The following is a 24,627-nucleotide window of genomic DNA, read 5'->3' on the forward strand; positions in this document are numbered from 1 at the left end:
CCATCCATGCAGGCTTGCTGGCGCCTATCTCAACTGTGCTGCAACAGCCAATCGCAGAGAGTCGTTATTTCGATTTTTAAAACACTATCCAATTGCATTGGTCTACATCCAAAATTTCCAATATTAGCAATTATATACAGGATTCCTTTCACTTTTAGGTGGCATTTATTGAATTCTCATGCTTGAGGCTGAATTTATGTAATTCAAATAGTTGGGATAAATGGTACATACTTCGTCATTGGAATAGTATCGCTTGATCAAGTCTCTTGTAACATTTCATACTAAATAGACAACGACAAAATAAAAGGATATATCGGTCCTGCTGATATCGGACCGATATTGTATCAGACAGTACTCTGGGCAAGTGATTGGAAAAAGAAGCCTCATGAAGCACTTATGATATTTACTTTTACCTTGGTAGATGGTGCTCCTGCATCGCTCCTAATCTTTTTGTATACCAGCTTTACAACAATAAAGGCATTCTATTCTATTCTATTCAAATTTGTTCTTTATTTTTTTTTATTTACCTTCAAGTGTTAGAGTAAAGGAGGGTCAAAAATGAGCTGGCTTTAAATGAGTTGAGTAATTTGTACTGTAACTATCATAAAAATGTCCTTATGAATAATTTGTAACTATCATAAATATGTCTTGGAAACCACTTGTCCAGCATACGGCCACTGGCCATGTGATGTTAGCATGCTGGGCCTTGATTGGATGTTACCTGGCACATGCGATGTCATCTTCAGTTGACAAAAATTGGAAAAATGTTTTTAATTTACCCCTTAAATTCCTTAAATTGGCTATTAGTGGAAACATATATATATATATACATATATATATATATATATATATATATATATATATATATATATACAGTATTTGCGTCCATCCATCATACGTTTTTGGTGGGTCCAGTAAATGAGAGCAAAACTCATGCGTAGGGAAAACATCTGCAAGCCGGCAAGCAAGGTTTACACGACATCCAGCTCAACGTCATTGACGAGCAGGGAGGAAGACGGGTCAAGGGCTCTTTGCCTTGACACGCAGGAATGGAGGGGGGGCAATCTCCATGGCAACCCCAACAAACAGCTCAAGAGGTGTTAACAGCCTGCAGGTTTGAAGACTCGCCAAGGCTGAATTATTGCTAGCTACACAATTCATGAGTGGCTTTTATCAAGTATTTATTCAAACAGCCGTGACGTCATTTCTGTAGTCTCATAACGCTCGATTCTCACTCGGAAATTTGTCTAGAGGTGGACTGATTCTGGGTCTCGGGAGAATATCAGAAGTGCAACAACTAATCAATTCATTGACAATTAATCAAGAATCACATGAAATGATCATTCATTTTGATAAACTTCAATGTCCAAATGCACGGTAAATATTCTCCGATTTTCTTAGTCGTCTTATGACTGATTATCATGCAAAGACTGTAACAAACATCTGTTTTTATTTTGTAAACAACAATCAATAGTTGAGCCAAATTTGTGACATGTTATTGTGTAAATGGATGATCCAAAAAAAAAAGAGAGAAAAAAAAATTCTGGAAGGAATGCATCGTAAAATTAAAACACCACATTTACTCAAAGATCCGATTTGTTGAGACAATATGCAGCACAATCGATTATAAACTCATTGAGTGCCATTGACGACTACGGATGTGAAAGCTCCATTATTTGCAGCCCCTAGCGGATATACAACACCTCCAGTATAAATGCGTATAAAAATAACATGTGGAATATAAGGCAGGGACAGACTTTCTTGTGGCTAGACATACGTGATCACCACATGGAAAAAGGAAAGGCGGCCAATGCCAAGCGAGAGAAGACTGGCAAGGAGACAAGTTGGCTGCGAAGCAGGAAGCAGACATGACCGATCCTGTCCATACATGCCGCGTGTAAGGAAGGCGGAAACAGAAAGGATGTTCCGGGAGCGCCGAGGACCGCCGAGGCTGCGAGTCACCTCGTTCTCGTGACGGCCACCCGTTTGCCGCTTCGAGACAAGCCGCTCTGGTGCAGTCAGAGCCGCCATTATCTGACGCCGCACACCGTGCCAACTGTGCCATCCTGTCTGCTAAGTCTCCTCCAAAACTGCCCTTCTGCTGCAAGTAAAGCAAGCCGGTGGGGAGAGGGTGCCAGCCGTGCTTACCTACCGCCACTTTTAAGCGGAGTCATACATCATAATGGAGTCATACAACCACCCGCTCGCTAGAAGTAAAGGTTTGTCCACGTAGAGACTCCGAGGTGTTTTGCATCTTTGATTTCAGCATTTGTGAAACAAAGAAAGAGCAGTCAGGACAGAGTGCTTTGCCTTTCATGTCTGATTTGGTATCTGTAGGCATATTTTAACGCAACAACTCCGGAAGAAAGCTCATGTAACATAATCTGTGTTATTTCTGCCTCATTTCCCAGAAAATTACATTACTAAGAACAGTGTGAACCCGTATAAAACAACAATTTAAAAAAAAGCATGCAACATTTTGTAAACTCACTATAACTGTGGACTCACTATAACACAATTTAGCAATAAACTGCTTCTTGTTCCAATTAATTTGTTCTTAGTTTGAAAAAAATGCAGTGGCACTAAACAGCATTAAAGGGACAATGCGTAAGATTTAGACCTTTTCATTAAAAAGGAATAAATTAAATGATTATACATTTCAAAAACTTAAAATTAAATGTGTTCTTCATGACCAACAGTATGTTTTAAATATAATCGTAGATCTAGTTATCATTAAATAATATTACATGGGGGTGGCACGCCTCCGGAAGTTGCCATGTCTGTTATAGCTACAGACAAAGGTAAATGCAGCACCTCCTGCTGTCCGTAATGACAAACGGTATAAATCTTACAAAATGTCCCTTTAAATGAGATTGACTGATACCTGCAGAGAGCATGCCATTAAAATCCCACGTACCCACTGAAGTGCCATGACATATCGCCAGGGGTAAACATACTCATTGTCATAAATTTAGTGACCGCTTTAGAACAAACAGAACCAGACTACCTCGTCCCCAAAGCATCTGTCATAAACAGTTATCTTTGCCTTTCTCTAAAATGTATCTTTTCCTAAATTTTCTAAACATTTTACAGTGTCCAGTGTCTAAGCCAGGCGTGGACTAACCACATCCCAGGAGCCTATGCAGCCCGCTAAGATTTTTAATTCGATCTGCTCTGCTTGAACAAATTACAAGTCAGGAGAAGATTCGTTTGAATAAATGGTTAAATACACGGGACTTGAATGACGCTGTTTGCTTTTGTTAATATTCAATTGCAATTAAAGCACATGCTTTCTAGATGTCTTGCATTTTTCTTCTCTTATGAGCTGGATTTTAAAAAAAGCATATCCATCTGCTCCTGGTCCCCGCCCTCGGTCAAAAGGTTTGCCCAGCCCTGATCTAAGATGTCTTGTTCATTTTTATTTTTCTTCATCTGACTTGAACAGAACATCATATCCTGCAGAGAGCCAGCCTATTCATGTACCACATTTCCATTGCTGTGTCCATCTTGTCTCAGCAAGAGAGCAAAGTCTAGCATCCCACCCAAACACATACGACATTGTTGGAAAGGCCAGGATGTCCCCTACTGGCCATTAGACTCAGTAGCATAGCTTGGATAAGTTGAAAGATGAAAACCAAAAACAAATGCCCACCAAAAATCAATAGACTGACTCTCAGGGGGTTAGGATTAGAGTATTAAGCCCTGAATCGGAAGTGGCAATTGAAAAATGTCTATCGATGTCGATCATATGTAACAAATTGTCATCCAATAAAATAAAAATAATGTATAAAATCTACTAAGGCAGTTGTTCTCAACCTTCTTTCAGTGATGTACCTCTTTGGAATATATTTTCAGCCAATTACCCCTTAACCAATGCAAAGCATTTTGGGTAAAAAAAAAAAGAAAAAAAACAAGACAAAAAAATACTTAAAACATGCCATCAGTGTCTGGTTTATTTAGAACCGTTCATACTTCAATTGTATGGGTCCACAAAAAAATAATCCACCTAACCTGGGATCATAGAAGAAATCTGTTGTCAAACAATAACTTTACTATTAATAATTTTTTCTTGAAAAAAATAATCAATACCAAGTGTCAGACCTGTTCTAAAAAAAAAAAAAGTATAAATAAATATTTGTCCACGGAAAAATAGTAAACATAAAGTGTCTTGTAAAATCTGTTTTAAGAACTTATATTTTCCTGAAACAATAATTTCAATAATTTTTTTAAAGGATTTTTGCATATTTGTTTTATTTAAAATCTCGAGTACCCCCTGCAGTTCCCTCAAGTACCCTCAGGGGTACTAGTACCTCCACTTGAAAACCACTGTACTAAGATATACACGGCAGTTTCAAAAGTATCTATATTTACATTAATTATTTCTTTAATTTAACAATAATCCCCAAAATACTTTGTAATTTACTGATTGTTGAGCGTTGTGCTGCGAGTGCCAAAAACCCGTTGAGTCACGTTGTCCAGCAGAGAGGTGACAGTGGACCTGCTCAAGCAAAACAGACTTTTCTACTTGAGTCAACAATAACTCAAGGCACTCCCCCCTGTGGGCACAATCTAGCCTTTGTCCATAAAAATACAAAGGCAGCAGTAATCGGCAAGCATAAAGTTTGCCGTAAAGGGGCTAACAATTCTCCTGTCCTCTTTGATTAGGGAAGTCGATTCATTTTTATAATTATTACAATACCCCAGTCGAGATTTAATACTAATCCGAATATTCGCAATGTTGATTAACTGAGTCGACATGCGGTGTGGCCGCCAGCGGAGAAGAGTGGTTAGGTCCGCGCGGAAACCCGAAACTTCTGAGATAGCCGAGACGAAAACGTGTGAATTTTTGAGTGTCAAAAAGAAAGTATACAGAAATGTCCCGTGACCTCTGCAGAGCGGTGGAAGGGTCAGTGGGAAGACAGAAGGGCCTCTCTGTTTGGAAGGGGGCTTCCACATGTGGACGTCACATGGCAGATTCCACTTTGTCACCACGTAATATATCAGAAACTTTGTATTTACACACAAGTGCACGTGGGGGATGCCCATTGAGAAAAAACAAGTATGGAGAGAAACTGATTGCAACTTTGATTTAGAATGAAAATACACTATCATAGTGAATCAAGTGAACGTGTACATTTTTTGTACAGTGTCAGAAAGAAGTCAAGCCAACAGCAGCAACAAGTTCTATGCGCGACAGTGACATGATGCCAACTTAAAAATATATTGGATCTTCCCAAATAATATACAAAAATCGACGCCCTGGTACGTTTTTATTTTGAAGTAAATACCAGCAGCATGACAGTCAGAAAATATATGCTAAAATTTAGTTTAATTGCTAATTAGGTTCATTGAAGACGCTCAAAAGATTTAATTATGCTTACATTGTATTATACGGCTCACATTTAGTCAATTATTTTTGAAAATCCTTTTGAACACCCCACAAATTTCAGAAGGGGCTTAACGGAGGAGGGAGGCGTTCAACAATATGAAGCACACCGCGATTGGAACGACGTCGGAAATTAGGAAAGGCCTTTTCAAACCGGCGTGAACTTGAAGGCTTTTCATCCAATAATCCAGCGCATCCACAGTAATTAGGGAGGAATTTATTACATGTGGCTCCCTCTGACGTCAATGCGCCGCTTTCTCAGTTTGCCCACTCTCCCCCGGCTCTGTGAATGTTTAGCGTTCGGCTACTTTTGGCAAAGCTCCTGGACCTGGGTGTCGGGCTGAGGTTTGGAGGACTGGATGGGGTTTCTTTGCTTGTTTTCAAAAGCCAGTCCGGATCCGCGCGCCAAGCTCATTTGAAGCATTTGGCCCTTCTTGTGCATGTGTACGCCACTGATGAACGCTATTTTGGTGCGAGGGTAACTCCGTGCAGCGGGCGCTGTCAGCACAGCAGTCGACTTATTGAGTTTAAATCAACACTCCGCACTTTGAAAGTTCACATCTGCACAGTTTAAAGAGCAAGTGTGTATTGGCTAACATGCTTAAGACACTATGGACACTAATATACGGTTCAAGTCAACGTTTTGGAGCTTTTAACAGTGCGAAAATGTTGATTTCGCACCCTCCCCCCAACCCAACGTGTTATTTTCCTTCACTGATTAATTTCTAACCATTCCTTGCATATTCTGTGCACCCACATCAACCCCCGCCGTAAATATGACTGGAGAAAAGCTTATGACAACAGAAAAAAATTCATACCTCCCCTAAACCGCCCCCACATTTTTTAGTTTCATTTTCGTTCCAGAGTTGAGGGCGTTAGATTTTGCACCAAGCCGGTCAAGTAAACAGCAATGTTTATTATTATTATAAGGAGTGTGATCCATAGATACTGTTTTACATTTGAATGTCATTTAACACCTGTTTTGAACTATTTCGCACGGCGCCAACGAGGTGCTTTACTTCCTGGTTATAAACTTCAATCCATGAAACTCATATTTAATGAGAAATTAAACCACCAAAGTGTCAAATGTAATTTATATGCATAATTGTGGAAAGTGTGGAAATATCATGATCTATGTCCTTTAAAGGGATAATTTTAGTTTTATGCCCAGTGTTTTATGACACAAATTTAAAACAAAGGCTGTTTCATGATATATCTCTCTAAAGTTGAATGAATCCATTTTAAGATCTCGTTTTTTTATTGAAAAATGCTTTGCATACTTAGGTGGTACTGAGCTGAAAAAGATATTTCAAAGGTGGTACATTGTTTCAAAAAAAAGGTTGAGAACTTACCTTACCTTATGATAAGGCATCCTTTGCCTGATTTTTTTCCCATTTTGACATGCAAGCAAAAATTTGACGAAAGCTTTTAAGACCTACTCAATTGTGTGTCGGTTCCATTTTGAAAAATAATTGAGACTACTGTCTTTAAAAAATAAAAATAAAAATCTGCAGATGATGATGCAAGTAAAGCCATGCATTCCGATGCATCTATCACTTTGGCAACGGGCTAAAAAACTCAGAAATATTATATGCAGTGACCATCTGTTATGCTGAGACGATATCGGAACGACAATCAACGTGAAAATAAAGGGAGTGTGCGTGTTTGTGTGTGTTGAACGGCATGTCACAAAAATAAGACTAGGGGATTATCTGTCCTAATACGGAGTCCCTCCAGTTAAAGTATGAGTTTACTGTGGCATTACAAGCAAGCTGATGCTGAGTGGATTGTGCTGTCATTATGATTATTGTGATGATAATCCATCATACTGGAATGGAGGCTTTATACTTTTACCAAGTGTCCATTTGGCACAAAACTCAGAGAAAATGACTAACTTGTGTGTTAACTATTTCGCACATATCGTTGCTTTGGGGATGACTGGCTGATTTCCAGGAGAAGAAAAAAAATAATACAACGACATTTTGATTGAGTTATCACATTGTTGAAGATTGGTTGAATTGCTAATTCAATATATTAAAACTGTGGTTCTCAAGTGGGGGCACGTGAAGGCACTTCAAGGTGTACGTGAGATTTTAACAGAGTTTCAAATCTAATCAAATGCTTTCAAATGCCATGAGCAGCGATTATTTGGAATAGGAAAAGTGCATATTTCTTTTCAAATTAGGAGCAAATTAATTTGAATATGCAGCAAGCTTAATTATTTTATAGTGGTGGCTCTTATGCAAAATATTGTGTGGCTTTATTTTCGTGAAATTTTGAATACACAGTCGTTAGTGACACAACTTTCCAGCAGCAATGTATTTTCTGGAATTGCTCAATAAAATAAGCCAAGTGATACCATTGTTTAAGATGGTACATCTCGTATCTGTGTCATATTGAATTGCTAATGCAATATGGTTGCCAAATGTGGGTAGGAATACCCCTTGGGGTACATAAAGGCATTTTTGGGGATATGCGAGATTTTAACTGAGTTTCAACAAGCATCACAAAATCTAATTTATTGCTTTTTAATGCTGTGACATGAACAGGTTATTCTATCTTTCAAATTAAGAGCAAATTAAAAGGAACGTGAAGCAATTTACTGCAAAATTCTGTTATTGTTATTGTGTATTGTTATTTTTTATTTGTTTGGTGTTTATTTATTTACAAATGAGCATGGTCATTGCAGTTTTCAGCAGACGATGTTACACAAACTTTCTCTATCAAACATTTTGGCAAAAAGTTGTTTCATCTTCCTTTTAGGCATTGTCTACATGTAATCAGAGCTATTTAAACCCACATATACCCCCTCCATGTGTAAAAAAAAAAAATCCATCCACACGGCTTTGTTTATTGAAAGAATTTGCTACTACACAAACCCACATAGTGCGGTTTTAATCATTTACAAGCATGTCAAGCCGCTAGGCAACAGTGGTGTCGCCAAATTCTGTCCAATCAGAAAGAACTTCCGTTTCTGAACATCACCGGTGTGATAGAGTGGATTGATAAGGTAAATCTCCGGTTTATATATTGCTACACGCAAACGCGGATTGGGAAAATTTGCCAAATCTCCTGTTTGGCCTGAGTTTTTGAAACCTTCAGTTTTAATCCAAGGTAGGAAAAAGCCCGGCTACGCGTAGACTACACGGGCTCACGGCCTTCAAAACTATAAAGTTAGATTTGGTAAATAAATGGTTAATAAATAGAATGGGTGAAAAGTAACATGATTGTCAACGCTATATTTGGGCCGGATTGGAATTTTTCCCTGAAAAAAGCTGTTTTTGGCACCATCACTCTATCTGAAGGGAACATGAGGGGATACTTGCTTTGGGTTTTAGTTTATTTGTTTTCTTCATGGCCGTACGTGCCAACTTTGGGTTTGCCTGAGCTTCTTTTCTGAGCCTAGCAAGTGGATTGGTCGTTCCCATGCCATCTGATGTCAACAAGCTTCAACGGCGGCGGTAATCCACTCCAGGAAAAGTCCCCCTTTTCGGGAGGCACCTTTCACAAGGACGGCGAGGCAATCCTTAACTTTTGCTGAGTGAATCCAGGCGGCAGAGGGAAAAAGTGAAAAATGTCAAATGAACAGAAGGGCAGAACACAGCCTTCCATTGCAAATGTAGATAAAGCGCAAGGTTAAAAACAGAAGACATTGTCCTTCACTGTCCAATTTGTTGGATGCTTTCTCTGACTTTTGAAGCAATTATAGAAGAAGATAAAAACACTTGGGGGTCAATCTGTGCACTGGTTCTTTCAGTAAGCCATCAGCAAGCTCATTTTTCATTGTGCAGCCGCGAGGCGGACCCAAGATGACACGGGCGTCAACACCAGGACGGCCATTACTTTCACAGCCCGGACGGCTTAATTGTAAGATTTGCTTTCTAATATGGAGGCTTTCTGAAGGAAGCTGAGCGCCCGCAACCGGTAATTACACACAAATCATCTGACGAGAACCAAACGGAAGGATATGGGGGAGGTTTCAAAACCGGTGACTAAAACTGGATTAATACTGCTTGGTTCAAGTGAGACCGTTTGGATTCTTTGTGATCGCTACTTAAAAAAAAAAAAAACAACAAAAAAAAAACGAATTAAATCTTACTACTTTATTGTCTTGCCTTAAAGCCAGAATTCCTACATTGGAGTCAAATTTCTCACTTTTAACTCAGAATTAATTGATTGTTGTCAGATTTCGCATTGTAGTCAGAATACACACTTTAACATATGAACTCTGACTTTTCTCAGAATTGTGGCTTTATTCTGAGAATTCTCAGTGGAAATTCTCAGTGAGCAAACTGACATTCATCAGAATTCTTGCATTAAAGAAAGAATTCCGTCTTTGATTTCTGGATTCAGGTCTTGTTTTGTGAAGTTTGACTGCAGTAAAATAAGAATTTTTTATCCATTTTCTTTTAGCTTCATAGCCTTTGAAGCATATGGTTATTTTTTCTGTTTTAGACTAAGCTGTAAACTGCATAAATGCTGTAAAAAATGGTTGTTGAAGGTTGATTTGTATTTTCTTTTTCTTTTGTTGATTTAAAAATGGATACAGGTTTAGGTATACTTATACATTTAGATGATAATCTAAATTAATGTTAAGCATGTCGATGTGTGTGTGTGTGTGTGTGTGTGTGTGTGTGTGTGGGAGGGAGGGGGGGGGGGGGGCACGAAAGGTTTCCTCTTTCCTAGGGGGCCTGGCAAAATATAATTGAGAAGCACTGCTTTAATGTGAGGACTATGAGAACAGTCTAAACTCTGACTTTAATCTCAGAATTCTTTAAATCAAATAGTCAGCAAAATGTAAAGAGGGAATTCCCACTAAAGTGAATTCTCACTTTAAACTTTTTTTAGACTTAGGTCAAAATTCTCAGAGATTTTTCTCACAAGAATTCTCACTTTTAAGGAATGATTTTAAAGTCATGATTTTACATTCAGAATTCTTGCTTTAACATGAGAATCAAGACTGTTGTAATAAGTCTCACTTTAAGTTTCCAGTGAATACTCATAACTCATTAAACAAAATAAAGCCAGAATTAAATTGAAATCTGACTCCAAAGTGAGAATGAATTCAGAATTCTTACTTTTAAACAAACTAAGCTGAGAACTCTCACTTCAGTGAGAATTTGTTTTTTAAAGAGGGAAATCCGAGAATAACGTCGGAATTGAGATAAAAGTGAAAATCCCGCCAGCCTTTTTTCTTCTCCACTGGCCCTAATCCTCTTCCACAGAATCAGGCCTTTAATGTCAACAAAACAAGAAAATCTGATACAAGGGTGGCAATGTCAGAAGTGAGTTTCAATCATCAAGCAAGAAGCTCAATGCTGTCTTTTAGAAAGGGGGGCGGGGCATCATTAGCTGGCTTTTCTTCCAATGCGGTGGACTCTGTTTTGGTGCGAGGCCACTGTTTATTTGCAGCAGACAAAAGAGGTGAGGGGCCCTTTTAGATCCCTGCTTACAACAAAATGCCCTTTGTTTACCGGATTAATGTGTGAATACATCTGTGCGAGGGGAAAAATATTGGAGAACAGAGCTGCTTGTGTCTATTAATAGTGTCTATGAATAGAATTGCAAATTGACATTATTTGTGTTGACTGTCACTTTCATTTTTGTTTTTTGCATCCACAAAGGATTGCAGTCACGTCAAAGGGTTGGAGGGGAAAGAAAATCTAGGTAGTTGATGTATGTTAGGCGAGAGGTGAACAGGAAAAGGAAGCAGTTTGAATGTCATGTTCCAACTACTGTCATAAAGCTGCATTGCGTGGAAAATGACGTTTTTTGGCATTAGGTGGAATATTAAAAAAATGAGATTTCCCTAACCTCAATCTTTTCCCTACGATTCCAATCAATGGAAAATGTTGTGATCGGGCCAATTCAGGATCAGGATGTTCGTAAACTAAACTGCAATATTACATTTAAATTCATATTTAACAAATATTTTATTGTGTGTACTGTACATGCCATCTCTGGTCAGCACTCACTGAGGTGTCGTACTTATGCAACAAGACTATTCATAGGTTGTCTATAACATGCTTGAATATTAACATTAAGTAGAGAGTAATTGTTGTAAACACATTTTATAAACCAGCCATCCAGCATTCTACCACATGATTTCATTATTTAGCTCATTTTCAAGTTGTTCATTGTTAAAATGAGGAAGTAATCAAATGAATTTCGTGTATTTCCCTCCCTTAAAACCCATCACTTGTACAAAAGCACAATTTAACTATTTAGCCAATTTTTAAAATGACAAATTGATTGAATTGAATTATTGTCCAGCCCTATGTCATACTATTAACCCTCTCCGGGCCAGCGTGGCAGATTTGCAACCATGAAACGAGAATCTTCTTACTTTTCCACATAGATACTTTATGAGCCTTTTTTTTTACTCAGGAGTAAAAATAAAAAATGTACTAAAACGTCATTTGAAAATTGGTAGGTGTTAAAAACACTTTCCTGTAGTGGGTAAAAACTATCAGACATTTTTGAGGGTAGGCGGCTCTAAAAAATGAATGGATGGATAGAGAAATGGATAGTTTTAAAAAATGTATTTATTTATTTGCTGAAGTCCAGTGGCGTCTGCCCCCGCACACTCGCTTGTTCAGCCGACACGTTTGTGTGAGAACGCATCTTTGTCGGGTCAAATCAATATTCCCACGGATGGCCCGTTTGCGTGTGTTACACGGTGTGTGTCAGCATCTTACAATTGCATTTCCATGCGAGGAACGCTCGCTGTGAGGCTTGTCGTTGCACGGACGCTCATTAGGGTCTTAGCCCCCTGGTGCAATCATGTGAGCCTGATCCACGCCGACACAAAACAATCTGTTTACTTTTTGGGCCCGGGTGGGTGACAAACAAGAGGCATACTGGTGCCAACTAACAATCATTGCTTTTGAGCTATACATACATATACATACATACATACATACAAACATACATACATACATACTGTACATATATATATATATATATATATATATATTATATATATATTATATATATATATATATATATATATATATATATATATATATATATATATATATATATATATATATATATATATATAGGGCTCATTATGAGCTCATTGGGCTCATACATTATATGTATTGGGCTCATACATGTATATGTATAATATACAATATTATACATAATATTATATTATAATATAATATTATGTATAATATTAGTATAAAATATTATATTATAATATACAATCAGAAAACATCATGAATAAAACCTTTTCAAGTTAGAACTAAGCAGTAAAATGCACGATAAATACGCTTTTGTAACCACTCACGATAGAACAAGGCTTTACGGTTCATCCATTTTGAAACGAACGAGGCTGACTAATAGCAGATCAGCTTCTCCCTCATGTGACGGCAACAGAAAATAAGTGCAATTACCGAAAAACGCCTGCAGATGGAGACAAAACAACACAAATACAGCCAACCTCCTAGGGTCATGACAGTTGTTTTTGTTGCAAAACCGGGAAAATATCAAACTGAGAATTCTACATTGCAACATGAAAAAAACGTAAGCCAGGGACGCTGTAACACAGAGGTATTATTTCATAATAGATTAGTCGTTGATTGCCTACTTAATTAGTTTTAACAGCTCTAAAATACTGTAAATTAAACTCAGAATCGCCTGGAAACTGGATTTTTTTTTTTTGTCCTGCGAGACACCTAACTTTTGCGTTTCCTCCAATGTACGGGGCAAGAGTTAGCTCTGAAGACGCTAGCGTAGAACACATTTCACAACATTTGTGAGTCAAGCAAATGTGACAAGCTCATTTATCTGGTCAGAATGAGATTAAAATCTTGACGTTAGCTTTGTGCTTGTTTGCTGTGACAAACTACCACTAAGGAGGGCTGCAGTAATGATATTGGCGTGTTATGACATCTGGCAAATTGCAAACGTGGCAAGATGACAAACTTGGTTTTATACAAATTTGACTAATAGCGCTTCCACATTCATGCTGCCGAGCGCTGCTTTTCTCAACTCAACAGCAAATGACGCACAGACAAGTAATTTGGTAAAAAAAAAAAACGTTAAGTAAATGAAAAATGACTCGCGTTATTATCATAAATCAACTCCTAAAATGTTGAGCACTTATCGCTTACCTTCTTAGTAACATCCTCTTATGAATGACAATTTTTTTACACATCTAATGTTGTCAAGGGTGTTTATGAACTCATTCAATACCAAGGACGTATTTTTACATTTTTCAAGAGAACAGCCACTCAATCCCAGGTACTTGGTTTAATTTTTTACATGTTTTTTTTTTTAATTGTTTTTAGTTAAAGGAGGGTCTAATAATGGCAAGCGCTTTGTTTAAAAATGCTTTAAGTAGTTAAGTAATTTTACATTAAGTAATGAAGTACTTTGAGTAGTTTAGTACTTACCACAGTAACGATTAATTTAGTACTTACCTAATGACTTAATTCATTTCATAGCAGATCCTTCTTTAGTCAAAATCTGAAAAAATTGAAATAAAAAATAAGTACATGGGATTTAATGTTTGGACTCTCGAAAAATGCAAAAATAACAGACAGGTGGTTCCAGAAGAAGGCTTTCAAATCGCACATATTGGCACTGTCACAATGCCAAGTAATACCACAGGAGTTTTGCCATTGGCAGCCCATGACTGTGGTAGCTAGCTAAACTCAGGAAAAGTTACTTTACGGATCATAATTACAAGTATTTCCAATATCTAGGTTGATCCGGGTTGACACAATCTGAAGAATTTTGGTTTCAATCATCTTATTGAGTTCAAACTACATCACACACTTTAAACGTCACGTTCGGCATGTAAACCCTAAACCTCGCGCCTATTGTACAGCTGAAGACGTAAAGGTTTTTGGCGAGTGTAAGCACACGTAATGTTGGGCTTTGTAACAGGGGTCGGCAGATTTGTGCTTGTAATAATTGTTGCTTAGCATGGGGTGCTTGTCAAAACACCACAAAGATCACATAAGAACTGTGAGAAGTCTGAAACGGCTGAACTGAAAAGACATGGCGAGGAGCAGATCCATGTCATCAGTGTTGGACCTGAACCAGTTCAGTGAACTAAAGTTTGTGATTTTGTTTTACAATCAATCAGCCTATAGCACAGTTGCATACACTCACTTATTGGATTAAATATTATGGAAAAAAGCACAGGTACCAGAACCCCATTGGCATAAAATGTCATGTTCAGGTGGTTCGAAAGGTAAAACTACTATGTTGTACATTCGGCTGCTTTGTCACATTTTCTCATTTGTACGCACAAAAGTCACATGGGTCCTTCACGGCTCCATTTTTAGTCCTCAATTTCATGGCGTCCACACAGATTAGTTGCTGGAAAAGTTCATTGTGCCTCCGGAGATGCAAGGGTGCACTAAGCCTCAGCTCAACTCCATTGTGTAACTGCTGGGAACTTTGGAGTTGGTTTTGTTTTTGTTTGGAGAGTGGGAGTGGGATTACAAACTTGCAGAGTCACCTGACCAGCCTCGCTCTGCCCTGTCCTCCCGCACGTCCAAGATGCATGCAAGTAGCTCACACACAGCATTCTAAGAATATCAAAGACAAGCTCCCAAATACTGGATTTTCACATCAGTAGAATGTATCAAATTTCCACTGAGTCTTAACCCCAAAATCGCCATCTAGAGCAGGAAAAAAATTATAAATGTTTATCCATCCATCCATTTTTGCTTGCCGGTTATCCTCAAAAGGGTCGCAGGGTTGCTGGTGCCTTTCTAAGTTGGGAGACACCCTGAACTGGTTGCCAGCCAATTGTGACCATTCACGCAACCAATCACAGCTAAAGACAATTTACCAAGCCGCTCTACATACATACATGTACATACATACATATTGTACGTATTTTTTTTCCACACATATCAAAAAGTGCTTCACGAGGCTTCATTTTCACAACACCAGAAATGTATTAAATGTCCATGACATTTTTAAACCAAGAATGCCATGAAGAAGAGCAAAAAAAATATCAAAAGTGCTTCACGAGGCTTCATTTTCACAACACCAGAAATGTATTAAATGTCCATGACATTTTTAAACCAAGAATGCCATCTAGAAGAGCAAAAAAAAATACCAAAAGTGCTTCATGAGACCTCACTTTCCCATCATTAGAAATGTATTACATGTCCTTGGCCTCTTATAATCAAGAGCATCAGCTAGAGGAGCAAAAAAAAAAAAATCAAAAGTGCTTCATGAGGCTTCGTTTTCCCATCACTATACCTAGGTTTGCGAATTAGCACAGAAAAATGTTCTGTAATTTTGGCCATTGTACTTTTTTTTGTACATCAATACATTTTAGTTAAGCATTTGCCGTGTAATGGTGAGCATAGATGATGTGTTAAAGGGAAGCTGACCCTTTGCCTTTTACTAATGCTGTAATCTCAGTAGCAGATGTGAAGACCCACGGGTTCATTTTAGGGGACTTGTGTGATCTTAATCTCCGTATCTATTGCAACGGACATCTGGACAAATCGTCAAGTTGACGGTACAACTTGAAAAACAAAGCCAGTGTGCTGATCGACTATACATGTCGCACATGTTGTCACATAAACTCAATGTCTCAAGTGTCTTGGGCTGAAATTTGAAGTTACACATGCACAATTGCTACCGTTGTGAAGCCGCTAAGTGGTAATTACACGTATCTTTTACCACAAAGAAGCAGCGTACAAACTGGAGCGCAAGCCAGAGGCACAAAAAAAAAATGACAAGAGCTTTTTTTCATGTCATAAAAATGTCCAAATACCCTGTCTAATTTGTTTTTAAAAATAACCCACAGAAAACTTAAGCAATGAAAATTTTCAGTTATGAAGCAAATAAGGTTGGGATTACCAAGCGTTCTGTATGCATGCCCTTTAATAACGCATTCAATGTGAAGGATGTATATTTATGTTTTAAGACTGTAGATCGTGCAATTGGGTAGGCACCAGCAAGCCTGCGACCCTAGTGAGAATATATATATATATATATATATATATATATATATATATATATATATATATATATATATATATATATATATATATATATATATATACCCTTCTCTACCCTTCAATACAATTAATTTGCATGCCATCAAATTGAGCAGCCCTAAAAAGTGGGAAAAGAGTTAACTTGATGTCTCCATTGGAAGCCCTGTGTATGTTTTTTTTCTCGCAGAAATTCTGTCAGGTGCTGCATCAGCTCAGGAAATGTGTAAAAAGAAAATAAAGAACTTTCTCGCACCCCCAAAAGAATCTAATTCAGAACAGTGATCCATGGCAGGTGGTTCTGAATTATTCATGTGGCGTCTGGGGAGCCGAGCAAGGATGTGTTGGTTTTATCCCAGGGATTTTTTTCTTTTAGTCTCAGGAAGAGAAAACAACAAAATTGAGATGGATTAGCTTTTTGGAAAAAAAACACACACACATGTGACACTGGTGTGTTAGCACTTGCAGTGGGAATGAATGCTTGTCATTAGACATAACATCCATGTTTGGCAGACAGTATAACACATTTTAGCACTGAGAAGCATTTAAAAAAAAAAGAAAAATAGAGAATTCTGATTTTCAGACTATTTTCATAACTCTTAATTCAGATTTATAGTCTGATTTTAGAATTGAGTCAATTATGACCATTTATTCTCATCTTTCATGTTAAAAATAACTCATTCCGACTTCCAAGAGACGTCCAGAGAATTCTTAAACATGAGAAATCTGACTTTAAAATGAGTTATGAAATGAAAGAGAATTCTAGAATTCTGACTCGTGTCTCAAGTCTAACTTAAATCAGGATTATGACTATTCTCTGAATTCTAGATTTAAAATGAGAATTGGGGAGGAGGGGGTTGCTTTTTGTAAAACAACCCAGAAAGTGAACCAAGCAGTGGATGGCTCCATTATGTGACCCAAAATGTATTTTTGACATATCCTCACCTACTGAAACCTAGCAAGCACACTAATTTTGTGCAAACGTGTAGTGGGCCTTAACACCTCTCTGACTCTACCTGGCTCTCTCTCGCTCGCTCGCTTTTTATCATTTGTGTTTGTGTCCAGGCCGGGGCGTCAAACTGCATTACTATTTATTGACGTAAGATCCCCTTTGGCCAAGACCCACCGCCTATTACTGTCGCTGCCATAAGGAAGCCAATGAGAGAGTTTGTGTGTGTGCGCGTGTGTGTGTGTATGTTCTGACTCAGGCGTCCAAGGCCATAAAGAGAGCTCCAAAATGCCAAGTAGCATGTCAACATGCCAGCCTTTGCCACCCAGGTTTGAGGCGCACAAAAAGGCCTTCAGTGCTCCTCCAACGGCAAAGGGCGATCTGTCATGTACGGGGAAGGGCTTAAGTGTCGCAATCAGATGGGAAATGAGCAGCTAACTGCATGAGTGGCTTACATCAAATTCAAGATTAAAAGCTTCATCTTTCATTTCGGACCAACTCAAGCAGCAGAACATTCTGGCAGTAGAACTATTTGTTTTGGCTACATTACAAGTCTAAAAAACAAGGATTACTTTGCTTAGCTTATTGACGGGGAATCCAGACTTTTACTTGGGATCAATAAGGTATTGGCTACCTTGTGCAGGAATGATATTATCATTATTAATCCATAATTTTCTTCTTTATTCACTTCCTGGGCACAAATGTGCTTTTATGTGTATGTTATAGATCATTTGTGGCCCCAAACAAGCTTTTTGCGCAAACGTGATGCAGTATGTTTATTTTTGCCTCAACTTGAAAACAAACTCCACATATAAAGTCTAGGAATAAAAAAAAAAAAAAAGAAATAGGCCCTGCTGCCTCCAATGATAGTCCTGCATGCAAGATAATGACTGGAACTCAAGTTAGTGCCCCAAAAATGATCAAATCCAAATCCCATCAAAGCTGTGTTTCTAAATTCAACAAATGTCTCCTTTAAAGCGACAAGAACGTCACGCATATCTCAGGGCTCGCACCAAAGTTCATGCGGGTGACCTAAAACATCCAGAGTGACGTACAAGCGCTTGGCCCGGACTAAACCGAGTCCCTATTCACAGTTCAAAGGGGGGGGACGTCAGCAAGCCGCAATTTTGCCACAGAATAATTAACAGAAAAATTAAGCCATGGCAGTGCCATCAATGCACTGAATGAGCAACGCAGGACAACGGACACAAATGGCCTTTTATACATTTTGGCCTGATGCTTGGAAAAGAATGTCATTCAAAAAAAACGAGGGGGGAAGGTTTTATATAATGATATTGTACAATATATTGTTTTTCAGTGCGGCGTGGCGTAGCACACAAAGATTGAAAGGTTTTCCGTGAATGTCAATGACACGCTGGCGCGGTTAACCGCCGACTTGCATGAGACGGAAACGCTGATGAAAAATTCGGATACTCCCGAGTCCAGTGACCTCAAGCATGAAGTCGCCATGTCACGTGACCCGCCACGTCACTCGACAACGTGCCTCGCTATTGCTAGCGTGTGAGTTCAGGTATTGAGTCGATCATCTTCCCATAGACACAAAAAAAAAAAAAAATACAAACCACATGTTCGTGATTTGGCTTGAGAAGGTCACGTGACTAACAGGTGAGCCATCATTGGTCGTTTTTACCCAAGCCCTCACCGCAGTTGATGTTACTTTCGGTCAACAGTCAGTGTAAAATTTGTTTTTTAAAATGTATTAATTGTACATGAAATGTATTGCTATTTGTTTGGATCTGTGAAAATGAATCGATTAACTCATTCAATGAAGGAGGATTCTCATCTTTTGAAATAGTAATAACCATAATAAATATTAAAATTTTGGTCAAATACTTTTTTTTTTATTGAAAGAGGAGCTGTCACCCTTGACTAATGCTTACCTAATATAAGCCAATTGAGGACTGTAATGATAACTGTGACCATTGGATGGCAGTGTTTCATCACTTATAATACAGCTATCATCTAAATTCAAAGTAAGGAATGGAAGTGAAGCTTTGATATGATACCACCCATATTTACATAGACATAGCACATAATATTCTGTTGGCCTTGAAAGGTGAGTGAAAATGCTAAAAATACTGGGTTTCCTTTTCCAAAAACGCTTGGCACTGAAAGAGTTAATCGATTATTAAATCAATGACAGCCACTCTAATAATAGATTAATTGGTCAGAGCTATTGTTCAACTTAAAGTAATCAAAATCCTCCAATTTCAGCCTCTCAGAGGTTTTTATTCTAATTTCTGTAGCCCTTCGAAAAATGTGTATGCTTTATCTTTTGTGTTTGAGAAAAATGTGACATGATTTTACTTTGGGAAACCAATGACTGAACCAATAACTGAATCCATTTAAAAATGTTGGTGAGTACATCCATTCCTCTAATGTGATATTGCTTAGTTCTTTTTTTTTAAATCACTAAGCAATACAAAATTAACAACAATAATTGGTAAATATTCACTAAATGAGGAAAAAAAGCTTAGTTACAGAAATTGACTACTTTTAGGGCTTCACTCATTTCTTAACAACCCTTTTTAGATCTTTGATCACTTGAAAAAGTTTGAAGAATATAAACAGGAACCTGGAATAAAACGCTGGATCCCTCAAAAATGTAAAAATGAGCTCATTCTACAGAATATGTCTTTGGACTGAATAAGTTCAATTTGGTTTTCTGACACCTTGCAGAAACCCTTTTAAAATCTCTCGTAGCCCCTGAAGTGCCTTCGCATAACACCATTTGAGAACAACTGTACTACACTATATACATAAAAATTCCAATATCTGCGGAAGATATTATATCGATTACTACATCTATTTTTCATAGTCTGGCGCTTGACTTTGGGTGAGCTCGACAGCTCGGAAGCACTTAGAATCTGTCATTTAGGAAGTAACTGTGGCGACGTAAAAATAACACGAAGCAGAATAGTTATCAGTAAACAACAATTAGGAAAGGCCTCCTTTTGCATAACTGATGAAATGAGTGATTGAAAAAGCACTTGCGCCATGTCGCCAGCCCCCAGGTTTTCTGCTCTAATTGACTATGAATAATTCAGCCGGCAGCAACCGCATATTTCCCGCTGACACGTTCGCCGTATTAGCTGAGGTATGTATAATTTTATCACCCTAATTTTACACAACATCAACTTTAGTATAGATGGAGAAAGGGGCATTTATGAGGAATTGGATAGAAAGTAACTGGAGTTTTGAGCATCTCCAACGAGCGCGACTAACACAAGGAACGTGTAACGTGTAAACGACGCTAACATTGTATGTGACAGTCTAGAGGACATCATGCGGACAGTATGTCATTTGTGGTTAGGATTAGGAAGACGCAACTTTATGATCTGAAGACATTATTATCTCAAATCGTTTGCCACATGTGAGCACACCGAGGTAATGAGAGGCAACCATTCATCCATTTTCTATACTCATTATATCTATGTCCTCACTAGGGTCGCTGGCTTGCTGGTGCCTATCCCAGTTGTGGCAGTAGGCAGGGTACACCGTATACCTGGCTCTCAGCCAATTGCAGGGCACACAGGGATGAACAACCATTCACGTCGCCAATCACATCTAAGGACAATTTAGAGCGTCAAATACACCCGCCGTGCATGATTTTGGAATGTGGGAGGAAGCTAGAGGGCCCGACGAGGACCCACGCAGGCAAGGGGAGAACATGCAAAGAGAGGTAACCAGTGACGGTAAATATGGGGAGCATGTTGGAATAGATCAGTGCTCCTCGATTATATTTTGTAAAGCCTCCCCTCGGAAAACGAAAACACTTCCCCCACCGGCCTCGCCGACATTAAATAAGTATCTGTAATAATTGTATAAGTATACCTAAAACTGTATCCTTTTTAACACTGACACATGGAAAAAACAATATATAAAATATTCAACGGTTAACTACATTTTTACATCATTAATACAGGTTAAAGGTTTGTCTAAAACAGAGGTGTTAAACATACGGCCCGCGGACTGGTTCTGACCCCAAATGGATTTAATCTGGCCCGCGAGATTATTTTCTAAAGTATAAAAATGAAGATATAAAGATGAAGCTTTTTAAATGAATGACTAACTTGAAATGTTTTATGATTATCAGTAATGTTAATGTTTTATGATTAATAGAGATGTTGTGCTTTTACTATTTTGGACATTAATAAAAAGAAATACTAATAAATGTGGTTTTTGTTTTAAAGTTATCTAACTATATATAATTATTTTATTGGTTCGGCCCACTTGGAAATAGATTTTCCTCCTTTATGCCCAAAAACTGAAACGAGTTTGACACCCCTGATCTAAGCAGGAAAAAAAAACAAAGGGCATCAAAATGCCTAAAAAAAGATGCCAATAAGGATTGGCATTGGTGTTCCTAATCCTTCTTTTATAACAATTACACTTCACATGGCAAAAAACAATCCTTTTTGTCTGGGGTCCCGGTATCGCTGAGAACCACTGGAATAGAGGATTTAAAAAAAATATAAATAAAAATAACTAAACTATATATAATGTGTCCGTAGAGTATATCTTAGTCGAAATAATCTAGAAAGAGGAAAATAAAGGGAGATTGCATCGCACGTTTTGGCCCTACTGCAACAATTATAAGCCCGGTTCGGTCATAGCGTCGATCCACAATGGTTGGTGGTTAAGCGTGTCTCCTTTCACAACAAGCAAGGAGGCGCCATTAATAGAATCCATTAGTAACTATTAGCGTGACATCCACAACATGTCCACAAACAAGGATGCCTTTCCAAAGCGCCAACCCTTCCAACACTTGCTAAATGAGTTTTGGAACCGGGTTCAAAGTCAGGACAAGGGCCCGGCGAGGCGCAGCGGCTCTAAAAAGGGGGCTCATTGTTGCGCTTGCGGGCTATAGGAAGCGGAGTGGAGGGGTATGCTTGGCGGCGATGAGATCATCGGCTCAACACAAGGATTCACCAAGCCTTCAAATCATATCAGACAAGGCTGAGGGATTCTGTAGTTGCCCATTAAATGGCGGGTACCTGTTTTACTGCCTTGAATCTTCTTCTTTTTACCGCTGCGCTGCACCCCGGCCAATATGCGCCTTGCTTTCTTTCGTCCCCTCAACTTCTTTTTTAATAAAGGGAGATGCAACTGTGCGAAGAGGAATAGCGGCGGGCTTTCTGTTTTATTTGTGCGCGGGATTAGGGCTGGGCGATATGGCCCGAAAAACATGATCTCGATTTTCACCAAATCCTGTGCGGTGAAAAGTTGGGAGGGAACGTTAGAACCGGGTTACGTGATTTCAACCTTTGTTGCAGTATTTTGTCCAAGTCTTTGATTTTTACATCCAAGCCATTTTGCATCAAGGGGAAAGCGTTGAAAAATAGACACTAGGGAGCTGAAATTTCACCCAGATGGTGACAGCATGTCAAAGTTCCAAATGGAACAATCACTTCGTTATCACCCTTCCCTATCACTGCACAAGGGATAACGGGGATGTGCACCCCCTTGTGGCGACAGGGGGCTATCGAGGATGTTGCTAATAAACCCGGGGTCAGGTTATTAGAGTCAAGTTAGTAGGGTGTCTATATTGTTCTAAGATCTCTGCATTTTACCCCACAAAAAAGCATTTCTCACATGTTGGGTTCTTCACCTGACACTAGATTCATCGATTGACATAGAACGTAGTGGAATAACGACAGTATAAGTTATCACAGAATTCAATTGACAACTGCACATGTCCACTATAATCTAAATTATTGGTCATCTCTATCAATGGAGGAAAAAACTGTGCATCCCTTCTAAATAAATGATTTTGACATCAAAAGCCATTTTTTTGTTGTTTCAGATTGCCATGTCACAAAAGCAAAAAATGCTAGTTTCAAAGTCACTAGTCATTTGATGTCACTTTTTCACACACACAAAAAAAAAACTGTTTACATTTGGTCAGGATTTTGAGTGAAATCTACTCCTGTTATACTGGTGATTATTAAAAAGGTAGAAAGTAAGTTTTTAAGGACTTTCTTGGTGGATCCTCCACTTATCCTGACACACACTTAAAATGTGTTGGTTCTTGAAAGTTCATTCAAGCTGCTGTAAAATGGTAGCCTTTGAAAACGTACGACTTTGACTGAGTTAAAGTTGCTTTCTGGTTACAAAGCAAGGGATACACTTTGAACTACACAAATCAATTAATCCCAGGTCTACTTGGAAGTAAATAAGATATTCATCTAAGTATAGGAAGGGGGGCAGACAAATTTAAAGTAGGTGACAGTTTAAAAGGAAAAAAAATAGTAATCTCACCTCTCCAGTGGTTTGGCCCCTGCAAGTCTGCAGCCTTTTTCTCTTCTACGAGGGGGAAAAACAGCCGGCTTGTGTTGTTGCTGCAGCTTGTGCGGTTGTCCTGCACCGTCCTGGAGGCCACCAGCTGCTTTGCAGAGCTCAAAGGCTGAAGAGGGAATTCTTTTCCTCCGGTGACGTCATGAGGGAGCAGCGCTTGCACATTTGGAAGGCTGCAGCAGTCCTCTGGGGGACAAGACACAAAGTTGGCACACGAACCGGGATTGGTTTAGCTTCCAAAGCAAAGGTACCAACGTGCTGACGGCCTGTGCTTCTTGTTTTTAGGAGCATGTTGTTTTTAGGAGCAGAAAGGGGTTACAAGGGTTGCTAATTTAGTTCATGACAGCTAAATAAATTGATTTTTTTTTTTTTTTTTTACAAAACTTCTGGAGTAGGAGTCCTACAAAAAAAATAAAAGTGTTTGCACCCCATTAATTCACCTAAAGGAACACAACTTCTGCAATCAAAATAATGAGTATCGGCAATTCCCCAATTCCAAAGCAAAAAGGCGAGCAGGCTTTTCTCCTTACCTCAATTTGCACCGTTGTTTCCTCTTCTGTCGGCGTCTGCTAGCATCCTCCGACGTTTTAAGACACTCGTCAATCCGTCAGTCGGCAAGCTTGCGGCTTCCTTCACTCAGCTGTCAAAACACGCTGAATGTACTTCCGTGTTGGGCCGGGCCCAGCTTTGAATCCAGTTTGATTGGCAGCTGTGGTGACGTCACGTTTTCGCTTGGTATTTGTTTGTTGTTTTTTTTTTTTACTTCATACACATTACTTTGTTAGCAGTGCCAGTAGTGTGGATGTTGAACTATTTCTACGGAAAAAAGTGAGGGTATTCAAAAGCATACATTAACACTATGTTTCTAAAATACACTTTGAAAAAATGGGACTTCATTATGGTTACAGTGGTTCCCGCTACGCTGTGGTTCGGTTATTGCGGCTCCACTCTATCGCGGCTGTCTTTTTTCAGACCAGTCCAATAAACGCAAATAA

At 38.7% G+C, this 24,627-nt stretch overlaps 1 protein-coding gene across 1 annotated transcript in view; it reads right to left on the minus strand.

Annotated features, from left to right (window-relative positions):
* hdac4 (histone deacetylase 4) overlaps positions 1-24,249 on the minus strand; it is a 92,219-nt gene extending 67,970 nt beyond the window's left edge. The window contains exons 1-3 of the mRNA XM_088415329.1: positions 24,163-24,249; positions 23,597-23,818; positions 13,816-13,861 (exon numbers count right to left, since the gene is read on the minus strand). The gene's annotated coding sequence lies outside the window, so the exon portion shown is untranslated. The remainder of the gene's footprint in view (positions 1-13,815; positions 13,862-23,596; positions 23,819-24,162) is intronic.
* Between the last annotated feature and the right edge of the window lie 378 nt (positions 24,250-24,627).

The sequence above is a fragment of the Hippichthys cyanospilos genome, chromosome 5, assembly GCF_059441005.1.
Source record: "Hippichthys cyanospilos isolate Australia breed blue-spotted pipefish chromosome 5, RoL_Hcya_1.0, whole genome shotgun sequence".
NCBI classification, from domain to species: domain Eukaryota; kingdom Metazoa; phylum Chordata; class Actinopteri; order Syngnathiformes; family Syngnathidae; genus Hippichthys; species Hippichthys cyanospilos.